General features: G+C 40.9%; 1 protein-coding gene across 6 annotated transcripts in view; it reads left to right on the forward strand.

The window, feature by feature from the left end:
• Positions 1-8112: 8112 nt before the first annotated feature.
• Positions 8113-12173, forward strand: part of znf536 (zinc finger protein 536) — a 175371-nt gene continuing 171310 nt past the window's right edge. For 2 of the 6 annotated variants that reach the window (XM_034299641.2, XM_034299646.2), the window contains exon 1: positions 8113-8439. The gene's annotated coding sequence lies outside the window, so the exon portion shown is untranslated. Of the gene's footprint in view, positions 8440-8486; positions 9110-9130; positions 9774-12173 lie in introns of those variants that run through there. The other 4 variants (XM_026937560.3, XM_034299647.2, XM_034299643.2 and 1 more) reach the window with 4 other exon arrangements.

A 12173-nucleotide genomic window follows, 5' to 3' on the forward strand; every position in this document is an offset into this window, starting at 1 on the left:
CAGGATTGTAACCACTCTAAGATAAGGGATGCAAATGCTACAGCATCCATAACAAAATGGCGGGGCGGGCTGGCGGAAATATGAGAAGCCAGCTCATAACTCTCTTATTATGAATAGCCCCAAACGAAAGGTCATGGTCATGACAACCGCATGATGGATGTCAGTGGTGCCCAATTAAATCTCTCTAAAAAAGGAGCCTCCTAGCGCTCTATTCCCTTATTAAATATGAAAGAGCTAAATCAAAAGTCAGGAGCATGGGTGTTGCTTCCTCATCTGCTTTTGGACAACCACCAAGCCAACAGTGAATTATTCATAATGTTGATAAGAGGGTCAGTAACATAACAAATCCTCATTATTAATGTCCATAGCTGAGCTCAAAGGTCACTGACCAACTTTGGCTGATGTACCAACTTCTGACAGACACAGAAGCCAAAACCTTTGAGCGATTATATGCTGAGCTTCTGATTCAAGACATTTTCTTTTCCTCTATGACAGTAAATCTACAAAAGGATGATTATTGTTCTTGCTTTAATGCTGCCTTAAAAACATTCAAGCTTTAATAGTGCAAACATGAAATATTCATTTCTGAGGCTTTCTGAGGCTTTTTTGGAGTATTTGTCTGGTGGAATGCTGGAGCTGACATGAGTGTGGACTTCAGGAGTGGACCTGGCTGTCTTGCTTTAAGCTTGAGGGGACAGAAGAGCTTGTTAGTCTGGCAGCTTGACCACATAAAACTAAGATAAATGTTCATCATCAGAGACTTTTTTTTAAAAGTCTACCTCTTGCTGAACTTATGCCACTCTTTTTTGCCTTGTATATGCAGTCTGAAATTATGGATGATGATAATAATAATAATGTCATTTTGCACCGGAATCTCTGTCATTATCTGCTGTAGAGTGCTTCTAATTGATATCTCTGCAGAGATAATGATTACAATGCCCTCCAGGAAGGTATTATTGCAATATTAACCTTTGTATATACTTTTATGCAGAAGACTATGGCACATTAAATGATCTGTAAATCTTACTTCTGCACTAATGCCATCACAAAAGAATGGCGTTTCGGAGGCGTTGCCCTTTAGCTGATTAAGTGCGGCCAGTGGTTTTGGTCAGCAGCGAGAAATTGATGACTGAGTGATGCAATTTCTGAGGCTTCTTCCCTTTACTTGGGGAAAAGATCACTAGTGGAAAGTGGCTGAGTGTTTTATCTTCAGTCACTTTACAGAAGTGGACATCACATGGACAGGGCAGTCTGTTCTGAAAAAAAGAGAAAGAGAGAAAGTCGCTATTTTCGGGTCGCAACATTGTCTGGGAGATAATTGGGGCCTGCCACGGTTACCATCCCCACGCCTTGGCACTGGAGGCTTGACATTGTTGTGACACTGGCTGGCAACGTTTGGGCGATGCAGGACAAACGCTGGGGGGATGTTGTGGCCCGACCCACTGTGCAGAGGGAAGGCATGGCACATGCAGCTGAGATGAGAGAGAAAGAGATGCAGTAGTCTATTTATGTAGTTTAGTGTTATCTGTCTTGATATTTACTGTAAAAAAAGACTGAGGAGAGCACACAGATTTAACGATTAAGAGGTAGAAACAGACTTGCGCCCCAGAGATCCCAGTGCACAGCCAGTAAGAACAAGTACATATCTTCTGCTGACATACGGCAAATGAAAACAAATTAATTCAGGGAAGAATGCTGTGAATGTGTTTGAAAGCAAGAGAGAAAGAGAGATAGGGAGGGGGAAAGAAAGGGGATTGTGTTTCCATGTGCAGACAGAGAGAAAGGGAGTAGTGGCATGGTTAGTGACACAGAAAACACATACAAAATACAAGCTCGGGGCTCAGGAAATGATAGTGACCTCAGAATGAATCACCTCTGCTCCTCTGGACAAGTCTCCTTTGATTACTATCACGCAGTTCTCACTGCGGCCTCTATGCAGCGTTGTCCTAATCCTCGGCTTTAACCCGAGCGCACACTGCATATTTTGGCCTTGCTCCTTTCCCCTGCCTTTACAATTGGGCACATGCCTTTACCTTTAATACTGATGTGTAATTCTGAGATTTTTTTTTCTTTAAGAACTTGTGATTTATAAAGAAAAACTCTCTCAAATGAAGACTGAAGACTCACCTCTTCTCTAAACGCTTAAACAAGCACTATATCTAGACAGTTTCTTACATTCATTCACTCATTTGTTATTCATCTTCGGTAACTGCTTGGTCAGGGTCGTGGTAGATCTGGAGCCTATCCAGGGAACACTGGGTGCAAGGCAGGGTAGAACGCCAGTCCATCCTTGGGTTCCATGCACACACATTCACACACTCAATCACACCTAGGGGCAATTTAGTGTAGCCAGACCACTTACTGGCTACTGGAAACCCTATGAACATTTGGAGAACATGCACTAAAACTCTGGACAGAGAGTTTTTGCTGAGATTGCTGTTTTTGCCTGTTAGGAGTGGGCCATCTTCCTCAAGGTTCAAAGTTTTGTCCATTCTGAGATGCTTTTTTGCCCACCATGGTTGTAAAGAGTAGTTATTTGAGTTACTGTAGCCTTCGTTTCAGCTTGAACCAGTCTGGCCATACCCCTCTGACCTCTCTTATCAACAAGGCATTTCCACTCGCAGAACTATCACTCACTGGATAGTCTTTGTCTCTTACACCATTTTGTGTAAACTCTAGAGACCACTGTGCATGAAAATCCCAGGAGATTAGCCGTTTAAACCAGCAAGCATGCCATGTAATTGGGTTTTTGCCTTATGGTATTCATAGACCATAGACTGTTTGCACGAGCATGAGGATATATTTTTTGACAGAGACTTCAAATCACTTTAATTCTGCACATAAGAGCGTCTGTAAATGTAAATGATCTGGCATTTTTTCCTTCACACCAACATTCCCTCTTTTAAAAAAATTCCATTGTTTGTCCAAGGATGGATGATGACCTAGAAAGATTCCTGCATGCACTTTGTATTAGTTGTTTCATACTTCTGCCACAAGGTTACAGTTTTGCCCAGATAACATACATAATTCTAAGGTGAGGGAAGACAATGCTGCGAAAACTTAAAGCGCCGACACCATGTGCAGATGTACTGTGTTACATTTTCATCACAAAACAAGACATTCCTCTTTTCATTTCTCCTCACGCATTGTTCGACGCAGCTCCTGAGCTGACATTAACCTACTAAAGCAGGCCTTTGTTCTGGGTAACTGGAGAGCATTACTAAGTGTACACAGAGGTTAGTGTGACTGAGGAGCTTGTGCGGTGTGGCCGTGCCTTGCACTTTATGCGCTGCCTGATCCACAACAATAGGACATAATGCTTAAAGTGGCTGTGACACATTGGCCTTTTGATTCACGTTGATTCACTCTTGGGATAGATACCAGTTGGCTAAGTAAAAAGGCGTTATTTGTTGTTCAATTCCTGTTTACTGATTTTAAAAAAAATGAGTGTTGAAAAAAAAATAATCTGAACCTTTTTTCAGAAGTGTACTGATATAATTGTTGCTAAAGCATTGAATTGAAAGTGAAGCTGTGGTTGGTTAAATGCTTCTAAATGTGTTAGACGCAATGCACAGGATACAGGAAGCCACAAATAATTTAATGCAGCAACTGAAGTCCTGCTCTGGTGTGTAAGTGTAGTTTGACCATTAAACAAAGACTGAGGGAGAGGAGCAAAGAGGCACGCATGTCCAGTGGAAGTCATCGATGGTCTGCAAGGTTCTAATTATGTGCTAATAGCCACTGAGGAGGTCATTTGGAGCCATTAGCAAGCGCCTGTAGGTAGTTAACGGCCCACAGCATAACCCAGGCTCCTTAATGCTCCCACAGAGGCCGTTAGCTCTCTGTCACCAAACGACAGACGCCTCATTACCGCGATTAGAAACCAATTGATAGGTAATAGTAAAATATGATGGCTCAGAAATAAGAACGGATATGGGCACCACGTTGATGTTTCAGAGAGGGTTTCGATGAGGCTGTTCAGTGGCTTTCATGTCCTCTTAAAGTGGGTGTCAATGAGAAAAGAGAGAGTTCATGTTTTAACCGCTTGGGTGTCCGGGCCTTGCGTCAAAATGTACTACTTTTGAATCCCGAGACAGATCAAGAGAAGCCAAAGTTCTAATGAAGCATACGAGACTCTGATTAGGCAGCAGAAGCCTTCCCATGCTAATTGTGGTGTTTGGTTTGTTTTTGTTTGTTTGTTCTCTTCTCGCTCATGTGGAGAGCGTTTCCTTTAGTCACATTCAGACACACACACATACACACAGTGGCTTCTTTACTAAGAGATATAAGCTCAATGGGCTTTTAAAAAAAAACCCGGATATTTTAAGCATGCAGTAATCGTTATTAAATGCCTTATGCCGAATGTTGTTAGTAATCAATTTGAGTCAGATGTTTTACATTTACTTTTTTTCTTTCTTTTTTTTTGCCAAGCCAGACATTGATTCAGATGATTTAAATTAGCATTGGTCCAGTTATCATTCATAGACATTATACACCTCCTTCCGTTCATCAAGGGCAGACACAGATGTGGTCTGAAGAATAAACTGAGAAACCGATTCCGAATTGTACGGTCACATCACACCAAGATGATGAAAACCTAGAACTCGGCTCTAAATATTTGCCTCTGCAGTATTTTGTTGAATCATCGTTAGGCTGTTGTCCAAACATGTATCCATTCATAATCAGAGGAGAAGGATATTGGGGTTCAGATAGCTTTATGGAAGGCGCACATAAGGGGCCAATGTATCAAATACTGATGAAAGTGTATAGAATAAATATGCTGCGCCTTGTGTTTGTTATGGTTGTGCTCCTATTTAGCTGATGTCGCACTTGAAAGGGTAATTGATGCAATTCTTAAGTGCAATTTTTAAAGTTTAGAGTCACATAGGGTTCAGAAAATCACAATGTTTGAAATTGTGCTCACGCCCTTCTCATTAAATCAGTCACTGTGATACTTTGAGAACATTTCTTCATCAAAGACCTGGAACAGATTATATGCAGAGAAACTCGATTTAAAAAGTGATGCATTTTTCTCTTTCTTTCTTTTATTTATGAGAAAACCATTCTGGTGTGTTTGTATGAAGATATAAACTATCAGCCTGGTTTTGAGCTGAAATGCTTATGCAGGAAGAAACAGACTCTAACACACACACACACACATATGCGCAGGGGTTTATGGGCAAGGCTCCTCCTTTGAGAAGATATAAAAGGACTTGTTGCTTTGCTGGAAATGACATTTGTTTGAATGTGTAGTGTAAAAAATGTTTCTAAATAGCTATATCGAATGTGCCAAGTCCACAGAGAGAGGCCTGAAGTAATAGCATCTTCATTTCTTTGAGAAGTGAACAGTGGTGTGTCTGTTTTTGAGGCTTGCTGTCTTGGACGTATCCCAAGCACGTTGGAGAGATGAGCCTGTCATGACAGAGTTTTGAGACTTTATGACAACCATGACCATTTTGTTAGACCCACAGTATGCCATCCTTCAATCAGTGTCATTAGCCTCAGTCAAAGCCAAAGAAGAGTGTGTTATTGCAGTAGATATATAACATAAAGATAAGAGATAAAGTTCATGGCAGTGCCATATACACGTGACATTACTGTGGAATTAATGAAATGAAACTGATTTTCAAAATTTAGACTGTAAAAGGTTCAACATTGTAATGTCTTGCATTATGGTATTGTATTGTATAAAATTAATCCACATTTTGATTTTCTGTTTGATTATGCATGCAGACGAATTTTTCTTTTCACTTAAAGTCTGTTGTCCGTAGTAGGTTTATACTCTATACACTATACTCTATATATTTTTGTTTTCGTTAAGAAATGTGTGCACGTGTTTCTATTTTAAGCATATTTTCATGATTTTTTAATGCAGAAGAAAACTGTAGAAGCCATGTTGAAGTTAATATTATATTTATAAATAGGCCAATTATAGTTTTTGAAGTTATTTCTGTTTTTTTTTTTTTTTTAAATCTTCTACTCAAAGTAATTTCTTAATGAATAGACAATAAAAAAAATCAGTGGGCTGAAGAATCCCTTTCACTTCTGCACCTGTTGCAGATGAGGAATCCTGTGTGCTGAACATTTCTGCACATGACTGGGCCGCCCTTTTGATTCTTCATACGTCCTGATATTTGCAGAGACAAAAAGTGATCAATCTGAAATGCTGACCTTCCAAACACATGGGTCAATGTGACGAGTTTGCATTTATTTTTCATATCTCTTTTTTCTAAAATCTATAAGGCTGGCATTAGCTGAGCAAATGCAATGAATCCAAATTTGTTTGTTTGCATAAACAAGACACGAAAGGAACAGAAGTAACACTGAGGTTTTATTTAATTTAATTAATTAATTTATTTATTTTACAAACTTACAAAAATAAAAATTACAATTGCTCCACAAAAAAACTTGGTTAGGCCCCTTTTCATAGGATGTACACCATGTCCTATATGGTTATAAATTTGCATGTTGAAGTCCATATGGCAACTTCCTTTTTGACCTGCTTTCCCATCGCAGGCGCTTTGTCTGGCCTGTCACCGATAAAGAATCACTTGACTTTGCTCTAACAAGTTCAAAAGAAGCCGAGAACGCGCTGCTGATCCATGGAGAATGGAGCAAAGGAGCACCCCTACTGCTCCCACTATCACTCCCATAGAGATAGTGATATTATTGATGGGATGGTTATGCTAATTTCTTTAGAGACAAACTTTTATTTTGGAATTTGTTCAAAAAAAGGAATTTCATACACATCAAACTGGAAAATGCAGGCAGAATTCCTAACCATTTAAGGGGGCAGCATGAGAATCTGATTTTCATAGTGAATAATGAATGTGCTATCTTTAAAAAAAAGTATGTTTTGTCTGGAAGGAAAGTGTGGAGAAGCTGATTCCTCACTGGGGGTTTTAATAATTATTAATGCTCCTTTTGAGAGAACTATATGTATATGCAGTGTCGCCCGTTTATTCATAATTGGATAAGTGTATTTAATAAACTGGAATTTTGGTATATAAATACAGTATATAGTATGTATATGTGTACACAGTGAGTTACTTGGTGTAAATCCAGGCGTATAAGTGTGTGTGTGTGTGTGTGTGTAGGAGGATAAAATAAAACAGCCCCTTAAAACAAATTTAAAACTCTGCAAATATAAAGAACCCATAGATTATATAATTATGCATATATGTAAAAAATCTCTGCAATTTCTTCTACATTTCTTAGGTGAGTGATACATCTCAGCAGACATAATGTGCTCATATTATATAAAATACATAGTTTGTAACCAGATCACTGTTCATAATCAGTTCCATTGTTTTAATATGACATGATCAGTTGTGTAAGCTCCGGATCTGAAACATCATACTTATATTCACCAGGATATAAAGCGAAGTCTAAATTATAAAGAAAAGTCAGTACATGAGAGTGCATCATGACTGTCTCGTGGGTGTTTTTGGGGGCACAGAGGACAGGGAGGCCTCTAGCTACATGAATTATAAAGTTCGTCAGACTGAGTGTCTGTGGAACTAATGTTAGGCAACTGTTTGCCCCCCCCTTACCTCCTCCATAACCTATTCACCTCCTAATCCCTTCCGATTGCAAGATATTTTGAATAATTAATCAATCATTGGCTGAAAATCACCCATCACTGTCCTTTCCCCCCATTGTCCGGCTTTCTTTATGCCCCTGTCTGCTATCACCCTCACGAAGTCTCATGCACATGCAGTCCACCAGAGCATTTGATACTTTTTATATTATTCTTATTCTAATTATTATTATTATTATTTTCTTCAAAACCTTTTCCCATAATTACACCATCATCATTATATAATCTTACAACAAAGACCCCGTTGAAACATCAGCTTTTGTCAACTCTGGGACACTGAGTGTATTATTGTATTATTGCATGCCCTATAGAAGCAAAATCTATCCTAGCATCCTCCTCACCATCCTCATCCTCCTGAGCGCTGTCCTATCTCTGAAGTTCAGCCCAAAACTTTTCTGCCCTCATCCAAGTCCCTTTTATAAAGTCAATTTTCCCCCCTCTGCTTGTACCTTTGCTCTATGTGGAGCGTTTCCTTATTGTTAAAGCGCAGAATGAGGCTTTGGTGCTTCTGCGCCCCGCCGAGTGCCAATTTAATATAATATTTACGCATAGACGTGCTTTTGATCCGTCTGGTTTAAAAAGCGCTCCTTAGCACCGTGTCAGAATATTAATTCTCATCAGGGAGGGTGGGAAAAAAAAAATCTCAACCCGCGCTGTGCGTCCGTAATGCTGCGACTGGCAACATAACTGCCTTATTTACATTAAACACGCCGCAAGGTTACAGTGCAGCGGAGCGCCGCGCTTTATCACTCCGGACTTCTCTGACTGATGCTCGCCTTTCCGCTCCTTTACTCTCCCCTGGACTTTTTCTTTTGGACTTGGGACACTTCTCCAGAAAGGTAAAAAATCTCTTTCTGTATTTTTTTAATATAATAATTTCTCCTTGAGCAATACAGGCTATACGCACAGTATTATTTCTAATACGACGGAGCCAATTAAGCGGCGTGTGAACAAACAAGAGCGCCGATGTGACGCGGGTTTAATAAGAGTCTTTACAGCGGGACAGTCGGGGTCAGTAAGAGGCTGCGATGTAGCAAATGTTCTCCTTCACGTTGGGGGGATTAGAGATTGTTTCCAGAGCAGTAGTGTCGTTTTGTCCGCGGGTTCGCCTTTTAGACCCGTCGGAGTCGAGCGAAGCGAATTACACGACAATGGAGAGCTGCTCTTAAACGGCACGGCGCGTTTCACCTACCAGACAGGGGGAGCGCAAGGCGAGAGATGGAAATGTCTTGCGATGCCGGGTGACTGGTATCAATGAACGCGTTGATACACAGAAAAAAAAATAGTTAATCAGATAAAGGGCGATTAAAAAAAAATTGGTGTGTGAAGCGTGCGGAGCTGTGGGATAGGGATCCCGGAGGCGGACGCTACTAACAGGTCCGGAGCGCACTTTTTCTCCCCCTCTTTTCGGCTCAGCAGAAGCGATCGCAGGTCAATCATGTGGGCCGCGCTTCAACATTCAGACAAGACGAGCTTCACGCAGCGCGCCACTTTCTTTCATATATAAAGGTAAGAAGTGAAGCGCTTTATGCTTCGGGATGCTTTTGTGCGTTTTACGCGTGTGTGTGGCGCAAAGTGCAGGCTCAGTTTGTGTACATGTCGCGGCTGTGCCGTTATGTTTCAGTCCTCTTGTTTATATGATTAAATAAGGCGCAGTATAATTAAATAGATGTAATAGCGGGGAGGCTTTAGTGCGCCGTGGTCAAAGAGGAGACTCAAATCGAAAGCGACCAAAGAAGCGGTCGGACTTTTTAATGCTCATGAACTTGAACCTGATAAACGTGATGTCTTTGATTTGATTTTTCTAGTCGGTGCTTCATGACTGTCTGACGCGCAATGGTGATGAAAGGCAGGCTGTGCGTAAAAGTAACGCGCCCTCCACTTCACTACTGCTGACCGGCTGGATGTGGAGCTGAGGAGAAGAAGGAAAAAAAAAAAAAAACTTTTCTGTCCGAGTGTGTGCTCTAAACTTTCTCGCTTCCCGTTTCCGTGTGGAGTTTGGGCGAAGCCTCGTACAGATCTCGGGGGAGCTGAGGCTTGAAGTTGCCGTGTGTTCAAACTTTGTGCGCTGGATTTGCCGGTGAGACCTGCCATTTTGTGCTCGGATCGAGCCGCTCAGGAACATTATGCTCGGAGGGACGTGATGATGATGATGGCATTCAACAACCGAGGGGTAAATGTCATAGGAGGCTTTAACAATCCCTTTTCTATCTAAAGAAAACCTGCACGTATTGGCAGAAAATGGAGATTTTAACGACTGTCGAGGGCGTAGTCGCTTTGGGAAATAACGCATTTTTACGAGAAATACAGAAAGTTGCGAGGCTTAAGAGAGAGAGAGAGAGAGAGAGAGAGCGCCGAGCACTGCCATGTTAACAGCATGAAATATGACATTTAAGTATACAGGGGCGGTAAAGGATTTGTCACATCATAAATTTTCTAGACATTATTAGATATGTAGAAGAAGAGAAGAAGTCACCCCATGCTTTGTTGCATTCATTTTTAATTCCTTAAAAGGGTTAAACCGTATCAGAATTAAGATAAGTAGAATAAAGTAGGCAGCATCGGCTTACTGTTTTATCAAATCCACAGCATCAGGATTTTCCACATACAGCAAAGTCTTTATAAATACCTAGAAAAGCAACACTGTCCGAAAGGTCCATCACTCTAACTGCAGGTGTCTCCTTCTGTCCTCACTGTGAGTTTTTAAAGGAGACAGCAGACCATTTAAAAAGATAGATAGAAAGAGATGTGACCCTAACAAGTGGAGAGCTGCAGTACATTAGAATTCAGGGTGCAATTTATCAGCGCTTATAAATCACTTATAACTGAGAATGACCATCATTTTTCTTACCTTTATTTTAAAATTTTAAATGTGATATTTAATTTTGTTGTGGCGTATCCCAATAAGTTGAAACGAGGCAACATATCCCCCCCCAGCATTCCTTATTAAAGCTATAGGGTCAGGAACAGGTTGTGCAGACAGGCAGTGTAAGTAAGACACCATCATTGTTAAACTGTATTTGAGAAAGATATTATGTGTGTAATAGTGTCTGGGCGTAGACATTTTTTCTCAGCACAGCTTTTCATTTTTTTGATTTGACATGCAGTCTGCTCACACGCATCAAACCTCTAGTATTACACCCCATACATATGTGGGGTCAGCTTTAATGTGCCCCTGAAATGTGGTGTTTTGGACTAAACACATGAATTAAAATTAGGGAAATTATAAACAGTATGTGTTATGATCATTTAGGTCGAGTAGCATAAAGGGAAGAAACTATTCAAGAGAGCCTAGCGTGTGTACATGGAAGTCTATATGAATTGAGTTACAGGCCGTAATCTGTGCAATTATTATAACGTATTTCTTGGCACTCAGTTAATTTTTTTAAACTCAGAGATAAATGATATTTTAATGCATTCGTTCTTTTATCATTAAACTTTTTTTTAGAGAAAGCTATACCCTGCGATTAAAAATGTATACGACTAATTAGTAAAAAATGTTACTAAATATAGTTGACTAATTAACTTAAAAATATGAAGATATATTATGCACTAGCAGCAATTGTATATTTTTTACTTGAATGTCACTAAGTTTTAGTGTATCGTCCGTCGTGCTGTCATCATTCAAATATCGGCTACATTTTTTTTGGAAAAAAAGAAATACAAAGTCATTGAAATTCAGTGAAGGAGGAAGCGTTATGAAGACTCTTGTGAAAATGCTCTGCCAATAGATCCGATAGCAGTTCGACAGGGCTAAACAGCCCAAGCCAATCCTGTCAAAATGTCTCCTCCCTGGTGTCTCCGCTCTCATTTACATATGCGTCTTGTGCTCGTTCGGCAGGCAGAGTGCGTGTTGCGTGGTGGAACTTGGCAGCAGCCGGGAAAGCCAGTGTGTCCCCCGGTTTGCTTGGTGTCTGCTCGTCCCTGCCTGGTGCCATGGCTCGTGGCTGAGCAGGGGGCAAGAGTGAGGCCGAATGACCTGCTCTCATCTCCACCCCCCTCTCTCTCTCACTCGATCTCTCCAGGGCTGTCAGTCTCCGGCTCAGCCGACTGGATCCAGGCTGGAGCCTTGGAGACGTGATCAAACAGCCATTCCACACTTAAATGCTTCTCTGCTCCTTTTAATTGGAGGAAATTGTCTTCCAGATGCCCGGGCCTTAGTCAGGCTGCTCTGGGTGGGGGGTGGTGGTAGTGGTGGTGTGGCAGCAAGGCCGGGACGATTAGGTATTAATTGATATGTGCTGTGGAGACCCCCCTCCTCTGTGGCTCAGAACACTAAGGCCTTTCCCCCGAGTGGCAGCAGAATCCCTACACACCCAGAGAGCTGTGTTTATTTATTTGGGGTGCTTGCACGGTGCTCGCGGGCTAACAGGCTGGCATTTGTCTGTGCTGAGGCTTGTTAATAACCTTGATGAGCAAGGTTAAGTTAAATATAGGCGAAAAGGGTAATATATTATCCCTAATCACAATAACAGTGTGATATCATCATGGATAGAACAGTTTAATGGAAAGACTGTTTAAACTTTATTGAGATAATGCTTGACATAATTGTTGTTCAAATTGATTGATCTTT

This window comes from Pangasianodon hypophthalmus, chromosome 25, assembly GCF_027358585.1.
Source record: "Pangasianodon hypophthalmus isolate fPanHyp1 chromosome 25, fPanHyp1.pri, whole genome shotgun sequence".
Taxonomy (NCBI): domain Eukaryota; kingdom Metazoa; phylum Chordata; class Actinopteri; order Siluriformes; family Pangasiidae; genus Pangasianodon; species Pangasianodon hypophthalmus.